The following is a 27,013-nucleotide window of genomic DNA, read 5'->3' as shown; positions in this document are numbered from 1 at the left end:
AAGATGATTGTGGGAAAAAAAGTTAAACCAACTAGAAAAGGAGATAGAGTCTTAAAGACAAAAATAACTCTTTGAACATTAGAATTGGGCAAGGAGAACCCAGTGAAGCTATGAGAGAACAAGAAATAACAAAACAGATTATTTTAAAGTATGAAAAAACAGAACAGAATGTAAAACATGAGAAAAATAATAGATCTGGAAAACAGATCAAGAAGAGAAAATATAAGAATAATTGGACTGCCTAAAAGTTGGAACCAAAAAAAAGCATCTTGACACAATAATGCAAAAAATAACCCCCCAAAAATTGTCCTGGAGTGATAGAACACAAGGGGAAAGTAGAAATAGAAAAAATTCACTGAAAAATCCACTGATTACCACCTCAATGAGATCCTTTGTGGATAACATATAGGATTATTGCCAAATTTTGAAACCCCCAGATCAAAAAGAACATTTTGCAAGATTCTGGAGCTACAATTAGAATTGTACAGGATTTATCAGCAGTAGAATCATATCTACTGACAATCAAAAGAACTAGGCCTATGGCCAAAAATACCATATCCAGCAAAATTATCTATAATACTAAATGAGAAAAAAAGGACATTCAATGAACTTGCAGATTTTTAGGACTTTCTAGTAACCAAACTTCTATTAAGAATCATTATCAAAAATCAATTTCAAAGAGTTTAACATGGACTAATTATGTTTTTTTAACATGAGAAATGTATAGCATATGTTTAGGTTTGAGATCAACAACAGGGCAGCTAAAAAGAAAGATTATTAACTCAATGGAGTTGATAGAAGTTAAGTTAGACAGAAGTTAAGACAGAGTTAAGATAAAAATAGTAATTATTTCATAGAAACGAAGAGCAGAGGAAGAATAGACACAGAGGCATTAGAGAGGGGAGGAGGGCTCATAGTTCTAAAAACCTGTCACTTCGGAAATGGGTTAAATAGAAAATACTACATTTATACTATGAAGGGTCCAAAATCTACAAAGAAATAAGGGGGTAGGGATGGGCAGACAAAGCAAAGGGTATGAGAAGAAGACAAGAGAGGGATCCATGGATGGTAGGAAGTTAAGTAATAGCAAGGCAAATTAGGAGACGCATTAAAGCAAAGGGTCAGCAGGGATAAGAAAGATATGTATATGTGTATGTGTGGGGGTATGTATTGTGTGTGTGTGTGTGTGTGTGTGTGTGTATCCTTTCTTAACTATAGCCTGGGGGTCAAAGTGAAAGGGGGGAAAAATAAAAAAGATGAGCTGCAGAGAACAAAAGAACAATTTATAAGGAAGTAAAGCTGGATATTCATGAATATAATTTCTTCTACATATATATATTTTCCCCCCTTGAACTGGTATTTGTTTTTCGTAGAGGGCCAGTATTGAATAAGTCCATGTACAGGAAGAATCTAGTCCAGGTATTACTTGAGACCTGCTCAGTATAAGAATGCACTGTTCAACACACTGGCTCACCACCTCCCTTAACAATGAATCAGATAGTCTTTTGAAGAATGCATGTGGAAGAAACAATGCATCACAATTTTGCTATTTACCACTGTTATGATAAACACGTTATTTAGCTGCTGCTATTTTTGGCTCTGTGATGAGAGCTATATCATTAATGTCAAACTGAAATGTCAAATTATGGTCTATAGATTAACTCTGGAATGCACATAATGCCATCTGCAAGAGAATAGAAACTTGGGCTGTCAGGTTAATAAATGAAAAATGCATACCACATTTTCCATCTAGCTCTTACATATCAATCACACCCACATTCACGATATTCATTGGAGCTGGACTCCAACAGTCTGTGGCTGAACAAGGGACCTGAATGACCTGGCAGAAAAGAGTGACCTCTTGGTGAGGTCAATGATTAAAAAAAAAAAAAAAGTAAGCAAGAGGTGAAAGTAGTTTATAACCAGGCTAACGTGAGGATTAGGATATAATAAGATATGATATAAAATATAAGATTGATTCTTGTTCAGCTGATATCAATATAGCATACATATTGAATTTGAATAGGGCAAAATCAATCAGGTGTCAGGGACAGAGAGAAATCCTATGAAAAATCAGGCAAGGATCCAATAAGACTTTGACTTTGTTAATTACTTATTCACCATGAGGAGATAGCTGAAATTTTATTGAGACAACCTGCCCTTGAAAATGCTAATACTAATGAATGTTATGGAATATTATTGTTCTGTAAGAAATGACCAGCAGGATGAATACAGAGAGGCTTGGAGAGACTTACATGAACTGATGCTAAGTGAAATGAGCAGAACCAGGAGATCATTATACACTTCAACAACAATATTGTATGAGGATGTATTCTGATGGAAATGGATTTCTTTGACAAAGAGACCTAACTCCATTTCAATTGATAAATGATGGACAGAAGCAGCTACACCCAAAGAAAGAACATTGGGAAATGAATGTAAACTATTTGCATTTTTGTTTTTCTTCCTGGGTTATTTTTACCTTCTGAATTCAATTCTCCCTGTGCAACAAGAGAACTATTCGGTTCTGCAAACATATATTGTATCTAGGATATACTGCAACATATTTAACATACATAGGACTGCTTGCCATCTAGGGGAGGGGGTGGAGGGAGGAAGGGAGGGGAAAAAATCGGAATAGAAGTGAATGCAAGGGATAATGTTGTAAAAAAATTACCCTGGCATGGGTTCTATCAATAAAAAGTTATAAAATAAAATAAAGAAAATGCTAATACTGATTGTAAGAAAGTATTGTCTGGGGAAAAAAATCAAAAATATCTCTAGTAAAAATGATCCAGGTATCAGAACTTTGGGACTTCTACTTTTCAAGCTGCATTAATGGCTTCTGCACAACATCAGGACAAATCTCAATCTCAAGATTTTTCTAATTCTTGTAGATGCTGTAATTATGGACAATTGGGTCATATGAGGGAAAATTGTATTACCCAAAAGATTGTACCTCATCACAGTTCAGCAAGATAAGACTTTGACTTTATGTTGAAAATGTAGAAAGAACAGACATTGAGCTTCTGAATATCCCCTCAGAATGATAGGGAAGGTAATCTGATCTTGGAAAAGCATTCCTGGGGCTTAGCTCCAACCCAGTCAAACAATGGGAGTTGCACGTGGTGTCTGCAAACAATATTTTAAATCCAACTTATTGATAGTACAAACTTTATTGCATGCTACCTCGGGAAGTACTGGCCTTGGTTTGTCCCCCTCTGTGTCACGTCAAATTACTGACAATATGGGAATATGTTCTCTCGCCCCTGCAGTCTCGGATCCTCCTCTGGTATGCTAGGTCTTCTGTGAGGATGCAGTTCACAGTCATTACTAAGGGTTATGGTTGTGCCTGGAGTAGTAGATACTGATTCTTCCAGGAAAATATGGATTCTTTGTTATCTTGTTCCTCACCAGGATATTTTAATAAAAAGGGGGGAAAGGATAGGAGTTACTAATAATACCTTACAAAAGAGTAGGAAAATATTAAAACACACACACACATACACACACACCCCTTGGATTATTAACTGGATAAAATTGTATTTGAATTTGGGAAAATATAATTGGCAAAATTATTCAAAATTTTAAGAGGAGATTCTAACCCTAATTCAAAAAGAAGAGTGACTAAAGAAGCTGAGAATCAGCTGCCAACCATCAGCAGCAGCTGATATTTACAGATGCTACTAACAAACCTCTTTACATATATTCCACCTACTCCTAAATATGTTTTTTAACACCCCATTTGAATCTACACACCAGAATGAGTTATGTGCAATTATTGCTGCACTGTATACTCTCAAGAATGACATAATTTTTTTCAAATAGCAAATATGCTGTTTATGTGGTTAATAATGTAGAAACAACCCCTGTCCTGGACCCCCTGCTGGCTAAATGAGATTCCTTTAAGATTAATTGCTTCTATTGTTTTAAAGACTGGTTTATGTTTGCACAATGTTAATAACTGAGTTTTTATTTTTCTAGTTTATGGCTTTTGGCAAAGCTGGAACAACCCTCTTTCATGTCAGTTTTGTCTGTATCTCTGTCTCTATGCAGAATATCTGTTGGTCTTTGTTGTGAATTAGATTTTGTTACTTGCAAAGATTTCTTAACATCCCTGATTTCCACCCTAAAAAAGGAAAAAAATCTGATTTTTTCCTGTGGACCCCAGTTCTGGTCAATCTGGGAGCTACAGAAATAAAGTTAGCTAATTAAAATTATAGAACTGCAAAAATGACATCTCAGCAGATTCTCAAGGTTTTGAAAGAAATGAATAAGAAATTTGATTAGTCATTCTAAGATTGCAACAACAACAACAACAACAACAACAACAAAAAACCAGGAAAATAGCAACTTTTTGGTAATTCCTCTTTGACTTCTATCTTGTTTGGAGTCTCCCATTTCATGGGGAAATCATCCCAGAAAAAAGGGGCACTCTCCACAACCCTGATCATCAGGACTCCAGAGTCCTGAGTGTATCTCAGTTGTGGGGATTGCTAACAAGATCAATATAGCCCAAGTCCCTCTGTTTGCTAACTCCTTTCATCTCAGATCAGATTAAGAGAATGCTAAAATACTGTAGAAAAACTCACCTGTAGAAATGGGGAAAGCAGCAACAGCTATGGGGACCCACACAACCTTGTCCAAATACCTCCCAACCCAACTTGGGGGAATTGAGGATAGAGTGGAGGTCAGGCCCAGTGGTCAGCATTACCTGAGCTCTGGCACCCAAAACTACCATCAAAGGGAGATCGAAGTACCAGTCACCCAGCCTTCAGCAGGTTCTGTCAAACAACTGCCTGGGAAGAATCAGGGTGCCTCTGGCAGCACTCAATATGGCAGTGTGAAGTGAAAAAGCCAGTCACCCTCTTCATTTGGTAAGCCCACCATTCTCTATTTCAATTGCAGAAATGTATTAGTTATGTAATTTATGGCAAATTATTTTATCTCTGCCCAGTTTTCTGATTTGTAAAGAGAAATAATGACTGTTATCATGAAGATGACATGATTGCAAAAGTGTTTAGCATAAAACATCCTATATGAATGTTAACTTCTTTATTGGATATAATTACTTCATATTTGTTAACTTTACATGGATTTTCAGATGTGACAACATACAATATGTCAATGTTGATATAAATGATTTGTGTGTGTGTGTAAACTAAATTAAGCAAATTCAACTAAATTCGTGCCTCCCTAGGACTAGGAGAATAGTGCATAGAGGAAAGAGAGTTTCTTTTTCTTTTTTTCCCCCTTCCCTCCTTCCCTGACTTAAACAGGGATACATGAATGAAAGAGTGAGGAGAGAAAGAAAACATACATAATTTAGTGAAGTTTAGTGAGATCAAAGGATAGGCTCACCTTCTCCCTTAACAATGAATGAATGAATGACATGTTTGAGATAAGACAAATGCATGTGACAGGAACAAGGGTGCACAACTATGCTCTTTGTGACTGTTGTGATAAACACATTTTTGTTATCATTTGAGATATGAGAGAATCAATTTTAAAGGAATTCTAATTAAAGCCCACTAAAGGGATATGTAAATTGTAATCTATTTGCACTGTTTACAAAAGATTTAAGGGAGTTTTAGGAAACTTTAGGAAAACAAAAGCAGTTTTCGCTGCTACTTTAAAAACTCTGACAACAAACAGCCTGCTTTTGCATTATAGTCAGACTTTTGAGGGCCCTGTCAGTTAAAAAAAAAAATGGCACCTTAACCTTTTCCTGCCTCACAGAGAAATGATTTGTGTGAACTGGAAAATTTCCAAAAGGCAATTCCATTTGTCTGGAACATGTAATTGGAATTTAGGGAATCTCATGAACTAAAGTTAAATCAATTTTAAAATCTGTTGTATCTTAATTTTTAAAAATTGTCTTTTTTTTTTTTTACCAAAAACAAAAGGGAAACTTTTTAAGGAAATGGAAATCCTCCATGAGACCTTCCAAAGTTCAATAGCTTGGAGACAAAATAAATGCAACTACTAAAAGAAAGTAGAAAGTTAAACTTTGATAATCCCATTTTATGTTTTGTAAATGTAATTTAGGGAATTAGGTATTTTCACCTTTGCTAGAAAATTATTTTTTTTAATTTAAATTTTATTTTATTTAATAATAACTTTATATTGACAGAATCCATGCCAGGGTAATTTTTTACAACATTATCCCTTGCATTTGCTTATGTTTCGTTTTTTCCCCTCCCTCCCTCCACCCCCCCCCCCAAGATGGCAACTTTGCTAAAAAATTAAAAGGAAATTACAGCTAAGACTATTTGTCTCTTAGGAAAAATCTAAAATGATTAATTAAGTTATTTAGAGTTACTGTCATCATGTTAAACCTAAAATTCGTAATTGTTGGAAGAAGTGAAATTGTTATCAGTTCACCTTCAAATATTGTTATGCCACAGTTCTCTTTAACTGTCCTGACTCAGTTTCCCTGTACAAGTTTCCCTTGTCCCAGTTTCCTTAACTGTTCTGTCTCTGACCCAGTAAAACTAAGGATTATTCGCTCTCGGGTTATAAATTAGCAAGATAAAAAAGTAGATCTCCTGACTCTTGTGGATTTACATCTCCAGATTTTTTAGGGTTTTATGGCTTCCCCTCCCTGATAAAAACTTTCCCTCCCTTTCTCTTCTTTGTCTACAAAAAGGTATTTAAGAAGTTGGGGTTCCTCCATTCATTGCTGGAGTATGGCAGCTGGCAGTTGTATGCTCGACTCCTCCAGCCCTAGGACCAACATGAATTCCTTGGTCCCAGTATATCTTTATCTCTGTCTGACTGGATAATTCCAAATGAGAGTCTTGTCCAGTCAATCTTACTCTCCAATTAATAAAATATTAAAAACTCTCTAATCTCTCTCCTGCCTCAGTTTCTCCGGCATTACAATATAAGAGTATGCATTACTGATGTAGGGAACCCTGAAACTATCCTAACTTTGGGGTAAACTTGAGAATTCCTTGTACTGGAGAAACTCCTTGAACTCTCCTGGGAGAGACCCACCCCAGGGAATCAAGATAAAGTAGTTTCATTCTGTTATCTTGGTGGAACTAGTTGAGTCCAAGACTGCTCTTACTTAGCCCAAACTGGAGATCTAGATTTCTATTGATCTCTATTGAGCCGAAAATTGGCTCGACCACTCCCAGTAAACTGTCCCATTCTACTGGAAATCTAGTCCTGGGGGCATTAACCTGGTTCTGATGAAATTTCTATTCAATTCGAAGATTTCGGTCTGATTTCAACTCAAACTGCCCCCGGGCCTCTGGTCAAAGTTTCAAATTCGAAAAAGGGGCAACTTGGGGCACTTCTTTGCAGAGGCCCAAGCAGCCTGCTAGGACCCTGCCCGCTGAGAAGGTATTCTCTTCTCAGTGCCAGACTCCATTTCCCTAACAGGACTATACCTCTCTTTACCTCTGTCGAGATTTCTTGGCTAGGAGATTTCTCTACTAGGAACTTTATCTCTCTCTGTGTCGGGAGTTTGCCACAAAGGAAGTCAGTTTTCCTAACAAAGGCCAACTTCTCAGTGCCAATAAACTTCTTTTTGCCAGTCTAACTTTTCAGGTTCATAAATTTTTTTACAAAGTCCCTGTGCTGACCAGAAGGGGTTCCCACAACTCTCTGCCCTGCACTGCACCTCATCATTACCTTTACAAAGTGGGAAGAGTTATCAAACAGCACAGCCCATAGAGAGGCTAAAATAATTGGGGTGGGCAACAGCTAGCTCAGCCCTTTCTCTGGGGTCTGTGTCAATTCCCCTTCGTTTATAAGCTTGCCAGTTTTCTTGAAACCATCAGGGTAAGCAAGGTCATCAGCCCTGAGAAATGAGCTTTTTAGAATATATAGTTCCTGAACAAGGAATGTGTTTACTAAAAATTTATAAGCCTGTATAATGATTGATCCTTTGCACCAGAGTGAGTTTAAACATATAAAACAAGTTAAAATTTCCTATGTGTATAACTCCTGGTAAACTCTTTTTAAAAAATGTCTCTACATATATTGGATTTAACATATATTTTAACACATTTAACATGTATTGTACTACCTGCCATCTAGGGGAAGGGTGGGAGAAAGGAGGAGATAATTTGGAACAAGCGGCTTTGCAAGGGTCAATGTTGAAAAATTAAACATGCATATATTTTTAAGTAAAAAGCTTTAAAATAAAATGAGAAAATAATAATCTAACCCTAAGCTGCAATAAATAGAATTTGCTGTTAGAAATAAAATATCTTGGGACTGTAACTGATATTCTTTTGAGTTTTGAATTTGATTGCCCGATCATTAAGTCAGTGACCCACCATTTGAGAGATATACCATAAGCTATTCAGAGAAATGTGATCCTGAACTGTTGTAGGTTGAAGTCTGTATCTGGACAAGAGTTAAAAGAACAATCTTGGCCTCCACTCAAGATGGGATCTTTCTGACTCAGTTTCTCAGTTGTGTCTCCTTAAATAAGAATCTACCTAATTATTCCTGAGTCTGGCTATAGAGTGGAACTGTTATAATTGGATAGCAAACTGAGCTAAGGATGCTTTATTCTGTCATGTGTGTGCTCCCAGGCTGAGATCTGAAGAACCAGTATTGGTGGTATTATAATCATATCCCTGTATTTTCCTTCTATAGCAAATTTCTATAATCAGAGCAAAAGGTCAATATTAGCCATAAGCACAATCCAATTATGTAATATCTTGCTGATTTCAATCTGAAAATATGTAGTCATCATATTCTAAATAACTGGTGAATGAGTATTTGGCCTAGTCATCTATCAGATATTAGATGTTTGTGTCAGTACAAAGATTAATTACAATTGATACAGGTCAGCAGGTGAACAGACTTGGGATGATATCAAAAGAAAATCAAAATAAAATAGAAGTAAAAAAAGATTTGTTAGATTACTCATTGCTGGAGTTCTATCAGCAAAAGCAATTACTACTTTGCTATTTCAGCTACAGCTCTTACAGAATCTATTCAGACTGCCCATTTTGCAGAACAAAAATGTATCACAAGCTCTTAAAGAATATATTAATATGAGTTAAAACAAGAACTAAACTTAATGGAAGTCATTAATGTGGCTAGGGAATTATGTAAACAAATTGGAAACTCGATTACAACTAGCTTGTGAGTATAGATTCACTCATGTATGTGTAACTCCATATGGATGGGATAATGATATCACCAATGTGATCTGCTTCAAATAAGGAATAGGATAAATGGAGCTCTACAGGATTCCAACCTCACCTGGGATATATCTCAGTTAGCTGCTTTAGCAGAAAGAAGAGTTCCTTGGATTGGTCCTGATAGCATAGCAAACCAAATGTTTGAGTGGTTAAAAAGATAAATCCTGCAATTAATCTGACTTCTGTGTTTTTGCATTTTGCTCCCCTTGCATTGGGTCCTTCTTAAACTCACTGGCTTAGCCCCTTGTGCTTTCCTGTATGTTTTTCAATCATTGTCAGCTATGGGAACTGAAGTTCATGGGCTTCACCTTCTGAATAAAACAAGGGGGGAATGTAGAAGCCAGTATTGAATAAATCCATGTATAGGAAGAGCCTGCTCCAGGTTTTACTTGAGCCCTGCTCTCTATATGGGCACACAGATCAAAGCATAGGCTCACCTTCTTCCTTAACAATGAATGAATGACATGTTTGAGATAAATTTAGGGTAATCTTGATGACGAATACATGTGACAGGAACAAGGGTGCACAACTATGCTCTTTGTGACTGTTGTGATAAACATGTTATCAGTTACTGCTCTTTACAACTGTTATGATTCATGGTAATTGTTGCTACTATTTGGAACTGTTATGATAGGCACATTGTATTGTCTGTTACTGCTATTTATGTCTGTTATGATAGATACATTGTTATTGTTAGTTGCTATTTACGACTGTTATGATACATTGTTATTGCTAGTTAATATCAAACTGAAATGACAAAAGTATGGTCTATACATTAACCCTGGAATGTATATAGTGCCACCTAGAGGTAGCTGGCATTAATGCAACACTAGCTTAACCACTATAATAAATGAAAATTGCTAAGCAAATCTTTCTGCCTGACTCATGGATATTATTCATACCTAGCCACACTCTCGATATTCATTAGAGCTGGACTTTAACAGTTATATATTTTGAATCCTCCCTGATGTTCTTCTGGGCAATGTTCTTTCGTTTTTCTGTTTTTCTTTTTGCTTATTCTTTCTTTAAATAAAACAAACTTGAAAAAAAAGTTTCTTTAAGTTCCTCCAGTGCTAAAATACCCACAAAAATATGACAGTTAGCATTTACATATACAATGATTCAAGATTGCATAGAGTTTATCTAATCCTTCATTTGAACATCCCCATAGGTGCTGTCATTAGCATTTTAAAGATAAGAAAACTGAGGCTAAGTGATTATAGTCCCACAGCTAATAATACAGGATTCAAAAACTCAGAACTTCCAGACTCAAAATCCAGCATTCTACTCACTGAGCCACCTAGCTGCCATGCAGTTAAATCAGGGTCCAGCATAATTTTTAAATACTCTTCTTTCTTGGCCTCTCCATAGCCTTTGCCATGTGAATTACCCACTTCTGAGATCTCTTCTCTCTAAGTTTTCAGGGTGCTACTTTTTCCCCGATTTCCCTCTTCCCTCTCTCCTTTGCTAGAGTGCCCACTAATTCCTAAAGGGGCCATTGTGAGCCCTCCTTTCTTCCTCTGTACTATCTCATTTGAAGACTTGTCATCTCTATACAGATGATCTTCAAATTCATTTATCTAGCATTAATCTCTTTCCCAGCCTCTGGTCTTGAGAACCAGTTGCCTATTAAACATCTTCAACTGGGCCAGCCCAGCTGTTTCAAATTCAACATCCCAAATTCTTCACCACTACCCCCTCCTAAATTCCCTATTAAGGAAGTTGAGAGCACACCTATCCTCACTTACAGCTTGGACTTCATCCTCAACTGCTCACTCTCCTTCACACCAGCCCCAATAGCCAACCTATTACCAAGTGCTATGGGACTTGACTCCTAACTTCTCTAGGCCTTTATCACTTTACACCTGGTTGTCCCAATAGCCTGCTGGGTCATCTTCCTACTTCAGGTACCCTTCACTCCAGTTGATCCTTCACTCCAGTTCATCCTTCACCCACTGGCCAAGGTCATCTATCTCACAGGAAAGTTTAATGATATTGCTCTCCCTACTCAGAAAGTTTCAATGAGGCCCCATTAACTCCAGGATCATATCTTTAAGTCTCTCTGTCTTGTTCATTTGGTTGTTTGAGACAATTCAGGTTGTGACTTACCTGTTGTCCCACAGCCAAGAAGCATCTTGGGCCCGATTTGAACTCCGGTCTTCCTGACCCCAAGGCCAGAGCTCTATCCAGTGCACCATCTGCCTGACTCTCATTGTTTTTGAAACCTCTTCACAACCTCACTCAGCTTTCCAGTCTTCCTATATTGTATATCCCTCTGATGATCCAGGGACACTGCTGTCTATCTGTTCCTCAATCTCGATCCTCCATTTCCCAACTCCATGACTTTGCCTAAAATGTTCTCCCTCCTTACCTTCACCTCCTTGTTCCTCTGAATATTGCAAATTCCACCTCCCACAAGGAGCCTTCCTCAGTTCCCTTCACTGCTAGGATCTTTCTTCTAACATCATCTCCAATTTATCCTGCGTGTACCTTGTTTGTAATTGCTAGCCCATTGTTTTTCTCAATCAATCGTGAGATTCTTGAAGATAAGGCGTTGTGTTATCTTTTTGGTCCCGGTCACCTAAAATACAAGCAGCTGATGAATATGTTGGTGATGATAGGAATGGCGGCCATGATTGCGGTTTTCAGTGCTGATTGTAATAAACTAATTGCCTTGTCTATTTTTCAAATTGTTTAACAATAAAGGAAGTTCTAGGTTGGGGAAGGCTAAATATATACTTGTAAATGAAAGTGATGTAAAAGGAAAATAGATCAAATATCTGGGTTCTAGAAAAGCATTTTGCCTTCCCCGCATTCTACTCTCAGTGTAGCACTTCATACACCTTCTCCTGGGTGGAGTTATGAAAAACCAGTACAAGGTAAGAGCAGCCAGCATTTGTGAGCCCCCAGTGGTGTGTTCTCACTAGTCATCCTGGAGACAAAGATTAAGGTAAAAGATATTTACTTCAGTGGCATAACAAATAAAATGACAAACCCCCTTCCTCACATACATATGTACACATACATACTCCATATTGCTGCAGCTCCAAAGATGCACCTAGCCAAAGTTCTGCCTTAACTGCTCAAACAAATAAAATATTTACTGTCACTGTGTGGTATATGTCAATAATATGTGTGCAACCCAATGCACATAGATATTTCCCAGAAAAAACCAGGAGGACCTGTTTTATAATCAAGAAATCAAAGGTCATGAAGACTCAATGTCTTTCAGGGCTCCCAGATATATCCTAGCCAGAAAGCAATTTTTGCTTCTAACCCAGGTTAGAGTAACTTGGTCATTTCTGAAAAAGGCCTCATTTCTAATATATATCTCCAAATATGTAAAGATACAAGCCATTCTCCTTTGATAAATAATCAAAAGATATAAACAATTTTCAGATGAAAAAATAAAAAACATTTCTAGTCACATGAAAAAATGCTCTAATACACTATTGATTACAGAAATGCAAATTAAGGGAACTCTGAGTGACTACCTCACACCGCTCAGATTGGCTAAAATGACATAGAGGAGATATGGGAAAACTGGGACACTAATGCATTGTTGGTGGAGCTATGAAATGATCCCTCCATTTGCAATTTGAAACTATGACTAAAAACTGCTATAAAACTATCCATAGCCTGCTGACGGTATCTCTACTGAGTCTATTTCCCAAACAGATCATAAAAGAGGGGAAAAGCACCCACATGTGCAATAATGTTTGTGGTAGCCCTTTTTGTAGTGGCAAGAAACTGGAAACTGAATGGATGTCTATAAATTGGAGAATGGTTGATTGAGTTATGGCATATGAATGTTTTAGAATATTGTTGTTCTATAAGAAACAACCAGCAGGATGATTTTAGCGAAGCCTGGAGAAACTTACAGGAACTGATGCTAAGTGAAATGAGCAGAACCAGGAGAACCTTGTGTACAGCAACAATTATGTGATGATTAATTGTGATGGACTTGGCTCTTTTCAACAATGAGGTGATCCAAGATAATTCCTGTAATGGGCTGAGGCTTGAGTTGATGCACTGAGGTCCCAAGCACGTATGGCTAAATAGTCATTGGACCATACTCTATTAATATAAATGCTTGGAGAAAGAATGGCCTGCCCACTCTTTGTGCAAGTCCTGATGTGTTGTATAGGAAATGACGTTTTTGGTGGGTGGAGGCAAGGGAGTGGGAAGGGAAGTGGAAGGAGAGACTGCTGGCTATTGTCTTGACACAGCTGCTCACATTGCCATTGCCACGGCTCTTCATCTCCAATCCCCCTCTGCTAGCTGGCTTCCTGCCGCAGCTGCCCATATTGCTATCACAATCTTTCTTGCCCATATTACTATCGCAATCCTTTTTCACCTCTTCACTTCAATAAAGATTGAAGATTTTCCCCTAAACCTGAATTCCTGACTCCGGCTGATTTTAAATACGCAGTCATCACAAATTCCAATAGATTCCAATAGATTCCATCCATATCCAGAGAAAGAACTATGGAAACTGAGTGTGGTTCAAAGCATATTTTGATCTTTATTTTGTTGTTTGTTTCCTTTTTTTTTTCTTTCTCATGTTTTTCCCTTTTGATCTGATTTTTCTTGTACAGATTGGTGAATGTGGAAATGTGTTTAGGACAATTGCATATGTTTAGCCTATATGAGATTGCTTGCTCTCTTAGGGAAAAGGGAGGGAGAGAGGGAAGGAGGAAAGGAGGGAGGGAAGGAGAAAAAAATTGGAACACAAAGTTTTGCAAAGGTGAATGATGGACAAGCGATACAAAGAGAAATTCCATTTAAAGTAACTGTCAATAGTATAAAACTGGGAATCCATCTGCCAAGGGAAAATCAGGAACTAGATGAGCAAAACTATAAAACACAAATCAAGTCAGATCTAAACATTTGAAAAATATTAAGCGCTCTTGGACAGGTCGAGTGAATATAATAAAGATGACAATACTACCTAAACTAATCTATTTATTTAATGCTATCCCAATCAAACTACCAAAAAACTATTTTACTAATCTAGAAAAAATAACAACAAAAGTCATATGGAAGAACAAAAGGTCAAGAATTTCAAGGGAACTGATGAAAAAAAAAAAAAAAATCAAATGAAGATGGCCCAGCTGTAGCAGACCTAAAACTATATTATAAAGCAGTGGTCATCAAAACCATTTGGTATTGGCTAAGAAATAAACTAGTTGAAGAGTGGAATAAGTTAGGTTCACAGAACAAAATAGAAAATGACTATAGCAATCTAGTGTTTGACAAACCCAAAGACCCCAGCTTTTGGGATAAGAATTCACTATTTGACAAAAATTGCTGGGAAAATTGGAAATTAGCATCGCAGAAACTAGGCATTGATCCACACTTAACACTGTATATACCAAGATAAGGTCAAAATGGGTCATGATCTAGACATAAAGAATAAGATTATAAATAAATTAGAAGAATATAAGATAGTTTACCTTTCAGATTTAAAGAGAAAGGAATTTGTGACCAAAGAATAACTAAAGATCATTATTGATCACAAAATAGATAATTTTGATTATAAAAGTTTTTGTACAAACAAAACTAATGCAGACAAGATGAGAAGGGAAGCAATAAAGTGGGGAAACATTTTTACATTCAAGGGTTCTGATAAAGACCTCATTTCCAAATTATACAGAGAATTGACTCAAATTTATAAGAAATCAAGCCATTTTCCCAATGATAAATGGTCAAAGGACATGTGAACAGACAATTTTCAGATAAAGAAATTGAAACTATCTGTAGCCACATGAAAAGGTGCTCCAAATCACTATTGATCAGAGAAATCAAATTATGACAACTCTGAGATACCACTACACACCTTTCAGATTGGCTAAGATGACAGGAAAAAATAATGACAAATGTTGAAGATGTGGGAAAACTGGGACACTGATATATTGTTGGTGGAATTACGAATAAATCCAATCATTCTAGAGAACAATTTGGAACTATACTCAAAAAGTTATCACACTGTGCATACCCTTTGACCCAGCAGTGTTTCTACTGGGCTTATATTCCAAAGAAATCTTAAAGGAGGGAAAGGGATACACATGTGCAAAAATGTTTGTGGCAGCCCTTTTTATAGTGGCAACAAACTGGAAACCAATTGGACGCCCATCAGTTGGAGAATGGCTGAATAAATTGTGGTATATGAATGCTATGGAATATTACTGTTTTGTAAGAAACGACCAGCAGGATGATTTCAGAGTGGTCTAGAGAGACTTACTTGAACTGATGCTGAGTAATATGAGCAGAACCAGGAGATCATTATACACTTCAACAATATTAGATGATGATCAATTCTGATGGACGTGGCTCTCTTCAACAATGAGATGATTCAAACAATGCCAATTGTTCAGTAATGAAGAGAATCAGTTACACTCAGAAAGAGAACTATGGGAAATGAGTGTGGACCACAACATAGAATTCTCACTCTTTCTGTTATTGTTTGCTTGCATTTTTGTTTTCCTTCTCAGGTTTTTTTCTTTTTTTCTGGATCCGATTTTTCTTGTGAAACAAGATAACTGTATAAATATGTATACATATATTGGATTTAACATATACTTTAACATATTTAAGATGTATTGGACTACCTGCCATCTGGGGAGGGAGTGGGGGGAAGGAGGAGAAAAGTTGGAATAGAAGGTTTTACAAGAGTCAATGTTGAAAAATTGCATGTTTTTAAATAAAAATCTATAATAATAATGTAATATATATAATATAATAATAATTTTTAAAAGGTGAATGCAGGAAACTATCTTCTCATGTATTTGGAAAAATAAAATGCTTTTTAAAAAAGCCCTCTCCCTCCCAAAAAAAAGTAACTTGGACTTCCCCATTTTCTCCCTCTTCTGAAATCACATATATACATGCCCCTTCTTACTTGAAGAGTTGTTGTATATCCTGTCACAAATCCCTCACCCCTTCTCCAGTTCCCATGACTGTACCCTAATGGAATGCTTAATATATCCTTAAGATTGCTCCCTGTTTCTGTCATCGGTTCTGACCTCATTAAAAGCCCTTTATTTTCTATCTCCATGACAGATCAGGTATATCCTGGTGCAAATGGGTGAGTAGGCAGCAAACTGTCCATTTCTACTTGAGGAATCCATTTCAGGTTTCTACAAAAGGCTGTGTATCAGGGGAAGGAAGCAGAATATGGGAGTCAAATGACAAAATCCATGGGGATAGGTATTTTGGAGGTATTTTGGTTACTGAGGAAAGCCCAAAACCAAATTTTGGGGAGGAAAAGTTTACTAGAAATTGAGAAAACTTGGGAGGAAGAAAATCTCTAGAAGCTGGTCCAGGTCCTGATGTTACTTCCAGGTTGGAATAAAGAGAATTCAGGATAATTGAGAAGGATATAGAGAACCATAAAAGGGAGTTTTAAAACAAGGAACACAAGGAAGCAATAATAGGCCCCATTTGTAACTCACTAAGTGTTAGAATCCTTACAAGCTTTTAAGTCATTAGAATTGATAGAGGCAATAATTATCTAATTTAGCATGGTTCAGTATGATTGATCTGATCTTACAAGGAGATGTTATGGGCCAGAACTTGAAACAAGGTACTAAGTGGAACTGATAGAAACAATGTTTTTGTTCACACCTTTAGAGAGCTCATATAAGCAAGAAGGTCTTGCATGTAGAAATGATGAGCACCAAGTGACACTCATCCCCCACCCCAAGTAAGATTCTTGTTAATGATGGGCCCCTCCTGGATAAACTGGAACCATTTCCAATAAGATAAAGAACTCCAGAGAAATACCTAAAAAGCTATTAGAAATAATCCACAACTTTAGCAAAGTTGCAGGATTCAAAATAAATCCACATAAATCCTCAACATTTTTATACATCTACAGCACTTTGTCCCCTCTCACCTAATATAGAGGTACCATTCCCTATCAAATAAATGGTTACAAGAAAGCCGAGGTAACAGCAGCCACATGAAATGCTCCAAATGACTACAAATGGGAGAAAGGCCCAAGAAGGCCACCCAGAGTCCCGACCTGGTGGCGTGAGCAGGGAAGGGGCTTGGACCCTTTGGGGGGAGGAGGGGAGGAGCCCCAGGTCAGTGTGAGGGAGGCGCAGCTCCAGAGGCCCTGAGCCAAAAGCAGACAAGGCTGTTCCTCCGTTCCTCCTCCTCCTTCTCCTCCCCAGCTTTCCCATAGGCTCCTCTCCCCCATCTCCATGCTCTTGCCCCAGAGGTGCCCCCCGCCTCACTATTGCTTCACAGAATCCCTGGTTCGGCCCCAGTGTAGCTCAAATAGCCCCCACAAATCTCACCAAGTTTATCTTCATGACCCGGGAGAAAATGTTTTTCCCTCAGAAATGAGTGTTCCTACTTTGTATGTTTTATTTAAACTTGATAAAAATGTCTATTCCAGATGCTGAACTTCACTCCCCCCCCAAAAAATGGAAACTTTTCCATTTATTTCTATGCCCAGAGTCTAGTGAATGGGTGGGTAGAAGGAAAGAAGGGAGGGAGGGAGGGAGGGAGAGAGAGAGGGAGGGAAGGAGAAGGGGGAAGGGAAGGAAGAAAAAAGTAAAAAGGGGAGGGAGGAGCCTAGGAGAAACTGGGATTTACAAGTGCAAAGTCCAACGCCCCTGACAAAGGCACAACAGAGGCAGCTCCATTTGGGGCTCACAACCACTGGCTCCGGAGGCTCCCAGGTCTTGTAAAGGGAGAACGTCCAGCAAGGCGGCTGGATCACCAAGAAAATGAATCCAGAAAAACCGTTGGACCAAAAAACATGGTGGAAACCATTTACTGAAAAAGGGGCGATCAAGAGAAGCATGCTGTTGTCCCACAGGGGAGCTCTGAGGCTCCTGGAGACAAAGTCCTGTGGGAAGGGGCTCACTCACACTCTGGAGTGCAAGGGGCTTCCCCTCACTCCAACTGTTCCATTACATCAGGCTGGAGAAGAGAAGAGTCCTGGAGATGGTGAGCCAGCCAGGGGGCCCACAGAGGAGATCCTAACAGCACAAAGTAGGTGCTAGTCCCAAGGAGTCTCTGAAAAGTACAGAAAACAGGGAGGCGACAAAAGCAGCCCAGCTTGAGGGCCCCAGACTCCCCCATAAGGAAGTCCTTCCACACTTCCCTAGCTGAATGACCCTGTTTCCCTGTTTCTTCATCTGTAGGTTGGTTAAGAGGTCCAAATGAGATGGGAGTGGTCAAGTTCTTTAAAAACCCTTTCCCTCAACATGTAGATTAGGGCTGGAGAATCTGCCAAGCCAACCCCCTCCCCCCCCCCCCCCCCCACACACACAGGTCCCTATAGATCTCCAGCATCACTTCCGGTACGGCACCTTCTGGGAAGAGCCCCAGGTGGTCCCCACTCCTCCCTGGGAAGGTCCCGGCTCCCTGAAACACCAAATGCTCTTGAGGTTGCTGCCAAATTAGGCAACAACTTGACCGTAGCAGAGGAGGAGGAGAAATCAGGGTGAGGGAGAGACATACATGACACTGTGGAAGGTGAGGTGTGAGGGTGAGCACAATCCCTTCTGCTTCTTGACCATCTTCTGGTCTCCCCCGGATTGTTCCAATCACCTTTCGTCTGCCCAAAAGTCCCAGAAGAGCTGAACAAATGCTAGCAAACTATGGCTCTGAAGCAGCCCTGCGGAAGGCCAGCCTTTCTCTTGCAGTGATTTAAGCATCCTAATAATTCTCTTTTCCAGCCTAGGAATCCGCTCTCACCCAAATGCACCTTAGAAGCGACTCCTCTTCTGTGCAGGGTCTTAAGTCTACACCTGTCTACCGTGTCCTGGGCTGGCTTGCTTCCTACAGGAGCCAGCAAGGATGTTTGGCAACTGGGGGGAGAGGGGGGTGGAGAAGGGGAAGGGGGGAGACTGCTGGTTTGGATTCAGTGTCTCAGCTTCAAGACCCTTGCACATGAAGGGGGAATGTCCTGGGAGAGGTAGAGAAGAGGAACTAGGAAAGATCCCAAGTGGAGTTCAATGTGAGAAAGGGACAGAAATGCTTTCCTGAGGGTGCAGGCCTTTTCTTGACCGTTCTTCCCGTATAAATGTCGCTGGTTCTTAAGCTAACATACAACTCCTGCAGAGCCAATGCAAGCCTCAGTTTGACTTGGCTAGTAATTACGGAGCCCTCTGCATTCCCTTACCAAATGATGACTCACCTCTGAGATGGAAGTGGTCTTTAGAACCTAATCGACTTGTTCGGAACAAAATCTTCCTGGGCTTCTGGTGACAAAATAGAAAGGGGAAAAAAAATCAGAAAAGCTTAGTCTAAGGTTGTATTGGGTTATATTCCTTGAGCTCAATCCATCTTAAGTGGCCAACAATCATGGCCACTAAGTGGTACCTTGGACAACTCTGCCAAAAGAGCCAATTCCTTTCCATAAAGAGGGACTTCTACTTAATTTTGACCAACTGTAGTTAGAATTTGGTTTAAGATCAGACAAAAAAGAGCATGAGCTTCTCCTTTATACCATGATCTCCACAAGGGCAGGATTGAAGCTCATTTCAGGTTAATATGAACTAAGAGAGCAGTTGGGTGGTCTAGTGGATAAAGTATGGGGCTGGGAATCAGAAAGTTGAGTCTTCAGGACTTTCTACTTGGTGATTCAGAGCCATCACTTCACTCCGTTTGCCTCAGATATTCATCTATAAAATGAGCTGGAGAAGGAAATAGCCAACTTGCTTAGCCAAAAAACAAAACAAAAAAACACCAAAATGGGCCAAGGAGAGCTGGACATGGCTGAAACTTGTGAATGACAACAAATGAAGCAAAAGCTCTCAATTCCACAGAAGCACAGGTAGAACCAGTGGCTTCCATGGAAGTGGGGGAAAAGTTTCCCTTTTGGGGGTTATCAGGTTTAGTTTCATTTTAGTTGTCATCTCATCAAGAAAAAGAATACCTCAAGAAAAGATACCTAGGCTTTAGCAAAATATTACACAAACATTTAGGGAAGCTTTAGGTCTCACTAGCTAAGAGAATGGAAACTTTGCTTGGAGAGATTAATTGCATTTGTTTGACTACTCTGATCAATGCAATGATCCAAGATAATCCCAAAGGACTCATGGTGAAGAAGTGCTTACCACGTCCAGAAGGAGAACTCAGGAACTTGGTGTGCACTCAATGTTTTTTGTCCCAATATGGCTGCCATGGAAAAGTTTTTAGATGATTTCATATGTATAATTGATATCACATTGCTACCCTTCTCAGCAGATAGGGGGAGAGGATAGAAAAAAGGGAGAGACAAGAGTGTTAAAAATAAATTATAAAAAGGGGAGCAGGGAGAACAGCAAGGAAGAAGCTCCTTCCAAGCAGAATGCTTTTTATGTTAATAAGATACTTGAATCAAAGGAAAAATCTGTGTAAATGGAAAAAAATTAATTTATGTCATTTGACTAGCAATAGTCTTTGTTTCAGGTCTATGTTGGTTTTGGTTAGTATTTGGATATGATCTAGTAATTATCTATAAGGGCCCTAGCCTCAATTTATAGAATGCATTAATTAGTTTAAAGAAATTTTTAAATCATGACTTTTTCCCCGTTTGATGTCTCTGACAATATCAAGAGAAAGAAGGGGCTATTTTACAAAGTTAAGTCCTCAAGAATTTTTTTTTTTAAAGAAGCTTCCTTTACACTGCAGATAGTATTATCCAAGCAAAGATTAGGGTTCCAGCAAAGACATAAAGAACAAATGGTATGTGGAAATTGGTGTGTGAAAGCTTAATTTGACTTCTTACCATAGCATGGATGCTTATAATGTTAATTCCATAAGATTTCGATTGACTTTCACCATAGGACAATTTAACTAAAAAGTTAAGTAAATGCCTACAAAATTATCCAATTCTTACTAGCACGTATAAGCAGCATTACCTAAGAAACCTCTTTGAGTAACATGAAACCTGAAAAGTCAATCTACTGGAACTAAAGTTTTGCAAAATCTACAGAAACAAAGTAGAAACAGATTCTCATGATTTAAAAATTTCTTTAAACTGTGCTGGCTCGATCTTTTGGTATATACAGATAATTGTAGGAGGGATTAGGGGATGGAGTAAGACAAGCCAGAGTCACTTTGGCAATGGAGGAAGAGAAGGGAGGTTGTGGAGAGCTTGTAGCAGTCTTGTCCATCCACTTCACTTCTCCCCCTAAAGACCAAGAATAAAGATCAAGGACTTTTGCTTATTCTAAGGCATCCAGAGTGCTAACCCGGACCTAACAATCTTTAAATAAAGCCTTTAAACAAAGCCTATCTTTAAATAAAAACCTTTAAAATAAATAAACTTAAAGAAGGATTGAGGGGAGGAAAATAAAGAAAAAAAGAAGGGAAGTGATAGAGACAGGTTTTATTAGGATTGATCAAAAAATACTGACTTAGCTTGGTTGTTTCCTCAGGCTAGTTCTCCCAGGCTTCATCAGTCAACCAACAAGCAATCATTAAGCACAAGATTCCCAAACACCAAATTAAAAGTGAAAATCCCTGCCCTCCTTGGCTTCAACTCCAAAAGGGATGTCTAGATAGAATCAAAATCCATACAGAACCTTGGGAAAATAAGCAATATACCAGCAGGAGCAGCAAGTGCTTAGCAGCGCAGATGGTGAAACAATGAAAAGGCTGAAATAGAAACCAGTAATGCCAGAATGAGGGGGCAGGACAGCCAGTGCAAATGTGTGGAGATGGAAGATAAAATGGGATGTGTAAGAAACAATAAGGAGGTCAGTGTCACTGGACTACAGAACATACAAATGTACACAATAAGGTTAGGAAGGTGAGAAGCTGTTATATGAACGCCGAACACAGCATTTTATATTCAATCCTATAAGTGAAAAGAATCACTGTAATATATGGGGGGAGCAAAATGGGATGATATCATCATTCCTGTTTTAGGCACATGAGGCAGGCAGACCTTCCCCTCCCTCCCAAGAAGTTATTGTAATAGTCCAGGTATAAGGTGTTAAGGGCCTGTACTCAGATGGGGGTAGCATCAGAGGAGAAAAAGGAGCTTATGAGAGATGCTACAGAAGTTGAAATTGACCAAAGGTGCTACAGAGGTGAAATGGACCAGAGATGGAACAGAAGTGACATGGACCAGAGATGCTGCAGAGGTGACATGGACCAGAGGTGGAGCAGAGATGAAATGAATCGAGATGGAACAAAGGTAAAATCGACTAGAGATAGAGCAGAGGTGAAATGGACTAGAGATGCTGGAGAGATGAAATGGACCAGAGAAGCTGCAGAGGTGACATGGACCAGAGATAAGGAAGAAATGAGATGGATCAAAGATGTTGCAAACGTGAAGACAGGAATTGGCTTGGGGAGGCAGGGTGAAGGGGTTGGGGATGGAGGGTGTGAGAGTGAGGAGTCTAGGATAACTACTAGGTTGGGAGTGTGAGGAAATGGTAGGATGGAGGTATCCTCTACACCAACAGGGAAAGTAAGGAGAGGGGAGAGTTCAAAGGAAAAAAGTAAACTCTGCATATGTTTAACAACAGCCACTAGAGGCCCAGCTCTCTTCAACTCTAACATCAGAAACTCATTAACTCTGAGATCTTGGACGACTTAATTCACTTCTGCCTGCCTTAGTTTCCTCAACTGTTATATGGGAATATTTCTAAGCACTTATCTCCAAGGGTTAAAATGAGATTATCATCACAAAATGTTTTCTAGACCTAAAGGCTATAAATGTTATTTTTTCTGTGTCCATGTCACCTCTGCAGCATCTACTAATCTAGTATGCCAATCTACCTCAGAGGATCATGAAGGTCAAATGAGATCACCTATGGACACATCTTTGCAAACCTTAAATATCAACTATTATCATTCCCAACCTTCACTGGGAAGAGTGGTGCTCTCCACTCAATGATGACTATTCTCATACTAGTCAAACCTTTTACAATCCACTACCTTCAAATTTCTGGATATCACCATTTACTCCATAACCCCTAGTATGGGGTTGCTCATTCTCATCCTCTCAACTCTCCCACACCCCCAAAGTTTCATTTGGACTCCACTGGGCCTTCTGGAATGCTTGTTCCAGACAACAAACTTTGCTTCATCTTAAATCTTTTCCTCTCCCATGTTTCCATCTACTAGCTTTTTTTTGTTTTGGAGGCAAAGCTACATAATTTGCCAGGGTCACATAAATTCGGTCCTCTTTACTGTACAGCCAGTGCTTTATCCATTGCACCATCTAGCTGCCCCTATCACCAGCTCTTAAAGTAACATAGCTTTCTCTAAAGACAGTCACCCTGGTTGCCCTCTACAACAATGACTCACTCTCAGGGTCATATCTGGCTTCTCCCCCTTCCTTACTCAGTGACCTCTCCTTTGAGGTTCATGCTGTTCATATCTATCACCCAATTAAAATCTACAGACACTTCCAGGACACTCCCTGAATAAATGAATTAGCACCTGGCTCTCACAGCCTTTCTCTGCTTCCCAGGGCTGCTCTCATGCACAGGGGACTTCATATAGCTCAGACACCCAAGCCTCTCTATTCCTCCATCTGGTCACTTCCATCCACCTCAATCACACTCAGGATCTTGCCATCATTCACAAACTAGCATCTCCACGGTTACTTAGCTCTGTGATCAAGATCTCTAAAATCCCAATATAAGCTACTGGCCTTTCCCCTCTCCCTATGGCTCCCCTTACATAACCCTACTCTCCCTTGACTCCTCAGCCCTCTCAGTGACTCCAGCCACTCCCTCCTTTTCTCCCCCTTGGTGACCCAGTTCAGCCCTTCCCCGGAGCTCCTCTCTTGAATCCCTCGAACTCTACCATAAGCCCAATCGTGCCCCTCTTCCCCAAAGCACCAGACTTGGATCACTCTCACCACATCTCCTTCATACCTACACACATGATAGTGAATGAAGGTGGGGAAAATCACAGGGCCCATGACAAGTTTATTTAAGCTCCCTCATCAACTCACTCACCAGAAGTTCTTCTAAACTTTTCCCTCACCTCACTCCTTCAGCTGAGACTGCCTATTTTATTTTTTCTTTTATGAAGCTTTTTATTTTCCAAACATTGAAGAGAGTTTTCAACATCCACCTTTGCAAAACCTTGTGTTCCAAATTTTTTTCTCCCTCCCTTCCCCCATCGCTTCCCCTAGATAACAAGTAATCGAATATATGTTAAACATATGCAATTCTTCCATATTTCCACAATTATCTTGCTGCACAAGAAAAGATCCCAAAAGGGAGAAAGAAAAGGAAAAGCAGGCAAACAAGAACAAAAAAAAGTGAAAATACTATGTAGGGCTCCACAATCAGTCCCAACAGACCTCTGAGTGCAGATGGCTCTCTCCATCACAAGACCATTGGAACTGGCCTGAATCACCTCAGTGTTGGAAAGATCCATGTCCATCAGAAGTGATCATCATACATTGTTGGTGGAGTTGTGAACGAATCCAGCCATTCTGGAGAGCAATCTGGAATTATGCCCAAAAAGTTATCAAACTGTGCATACCCTTTGATCCAGCAGTGTTTCTATTGGGCTTATACCCCAAAGAGATACTAAAAAAGGGAAGGGGACCTGTATGTGCCAAAATGTTTGTAGCAGCCCTGTTTGTAGTGGCTAGAAACTGGAAAATGAATGGATGCCCATCAATTGGAGAATGGCTGGGTAAATTGTGGTATATGAATGTTATGGAATATTATTGCTCTGTAAGGAATGACCAGCAGGATGAATACAGAGAGGCTTGGAGAGACCTACATGGACTGATGCTAAGTGAGATGAGCAGAACCAGGAGATCATTATACACTTCGACAATGATATTGTATGAGGATGTATTCTGATGGAAGTGGATTTCTCTGACAAAGAGACTTAACTGAGTTTCATTGGAGAAATGATGGACAGAAACAGCTACACCCAAAGAAGGAATACTGGGAAATGAATGTGAACTATTTGCATTTTTGATTTTCTTCCCGAGTTATTTTTACCTTCTGAATCCAATTCTCCCTGTGCAACAAGAGAACTGTTCGGTTCTGCAAATATGTATTGTATCTAGGATATACTGCAACATATTTAACATATATAGGACTGCTTGCCATCCTGGGGGGGGGGGGGGGGAGGGAGGGGAGGAGGGAGGGAGGGGAAAAAACGAAACATAAGTGATTGCAAGGGATAATGTCGTGTAAAAATTATCCTGGCATGGATTCTGTCAATACAAAGTTATTATTAAATAAAATAAAATTTAAAAAAAAAAAAAAAAAAAAAGAAGTGATCATCATATAATCTTCCTGTTGCCATGTACAATGTTCTCTTTCTTATTAAAAAAAAAAATTGAGGCCATTTGCCATGAGCTTCCTCTTCTCCCCTCTTCCTCCCTTCCCATCACTGAGGAGCTAACCCTAACTGTGACCAAAGTTGACCCCTACCTGCTGCCCAACAGCGGCTAATCTGCTAATTACCTAGATGGACAACCAGTGCCTCCACTTCTTTCTCGATTCTTAACACTTTATAATCCAGCTTCTGACCTCACCACTCCATCAAAACTGTCCTCTCCAAAGCGACCACTGGTCACCTAGGGACCAGATCCAAAGGTCTTTTCTCAGTTCCTGGACCTCTCGGCAACCTTGAAGAGGCTGCCCGTCACTCTCCTCCCCCGGACACTCTCTTCTCTCTTGGTTCTGAGAAAACCCCTCTCCTGATTCTCCTCCTAGCTCTCTGCCCCCTTTTATTCTGATTTTTCTTTCCCAACATGACTCATATGGAAATGTTAGAAAATGATTGTACATTCAATGCCCAATTAGGAAGAAAGGAAGGGAGGAACAATCCTGGCTCTGCAGGATCCTTTCCATCGGGAAGCAGACTGGGTGAGAGCACAGATGGTTCATGGGAGACGGAAACGCCCCCCTCTCACTCACCTGCAGAGAACTGGCTGAGGGAAGCACCGGAGCCATCCCTGCTCCCCACAGGGTCACTGCGTCCGGACACTGGGAAGTCAGCCCCGGGCAGCGAAAGCAGAGCATGAGGGAGACCTCGGGCTCCGTAGTGCCCTCCCCCTCCTGAACCTAGGCAGGCTCCCCACGAATGCTTCGCCACCACTCACTTAGGTGCCCCCAAGTGCACGCACACAGGTGAACATACACGCCACGCTTCCTCACACATGCACACGCAGGTGGACACGCCCGCTCACGTGCACAGGAAGCTTGTTCTCCATCTCACACACAAAACCAGACTGGAAAATAGGAGGGTGGAGACAAGGGAAACTTGCCCCCAGGGGCCAGGCCTCCCCCCTTTTCCCCTTCCCTCCCCCTTTCTCCCCTTTCCTCCCCCTTTCTCCCCCTTCCCCCCCCCCCCCCCCGTGCTCCTCAACCCACTCCTGCGCATCCCTGAGGACACAGTAGCGCGGTCTTGGAGTTGAAAAAAAGAGGACTGGATGGATGGAGCACAAAGAGGAGAGGAAGAATGGGAGGAAGGAAAGAAGAGAGGGAGGAAGGAGAGGGAGAGGAGCCAGCGGCACAATGCCCGCTCGCCCCCTCTCCCCATCCCTGACTGACCTAGCTCAAGCAGGAGAGAGCCCAGGAAGTGACAGCCTTCAAAAGCCTTGGTGGAAGCAGCAAGGAAGCGAAAATGACATCACACGGCCCCACCCCCTCTCCAACCTTTGGCTGATCTGGGAAATGTAGTTCAGGAACCTGGCCACAAGGATGCGCATACCCAGAGAGCAAGGAGCAAGGTAGAGGCCCGCAGGGGGCGTGATGGTCTTCCCTCACCTCCCCACCTCCCCACCTCCCCTCCATCCCCTCCTGTCCAAAGACAAGGGTTTAGGAAGGAATGAGCATTTATGCCGTGCCTACAGGGTGCCAGCTATGAAGCCTTTCTCATCTAGGGCCGCATTGATTAAA

The 27,013-nt window shown here is 40.1% G+C and overlaps 1 long non-coding RNA gene across 2 annotated transcripts; it reads right to left on the bottom strand.

Annotated features, from left to right (window-relative positions):
* Nucleotides 1-17,519: 17,519 nt before the first annotated feature.
* Nucleotides 17,520-26,743, bottom strand: LOC127556930 (uncharacterized). Of its 2 annotated transcripts, none has more exons than XR_007952566.1 (3): nucleotides 26,666-26,743; nucleotides 19,327-19,390; nucleotides 17,520-18,200 (listed from the first exon to the last, which is right to left on the bottom strand). It is a non-coding gene; the product is annotated as an uncharacterized LOC127556930 (long non-coding RNA). The 2 variants fall into 2 exon arrangements; XR_007952567.1 differs by lacking the exon at nucleotides 17,520-18,200 and adding an exon at nucleotides 18,441-18,744.
* Nucleotides 26,744-27,013: the final 270 nt, after the last annotated feature.

This window comes from Antechinus flavipes, chromosome 3 (genome assembly GCF_016432865.1).
Source record: "Antechinus flavipes isolate AdamAnt ecotype Samford, QLD, Australia chromosome 3, AdamAnt_v2, whole genome shotgun sequence".
NCBI lineage: Eukaryota > Metazoa > Chordata > Mammalia > Dasyuromorphia > Dasyuridae > Antechinus > Antechinus flavipes.
The sequence above is the reverse complement of the archived record's forward strand: the minus strand, read 5'-3'. Positions and strand labels throughout refer to the sequence as shown.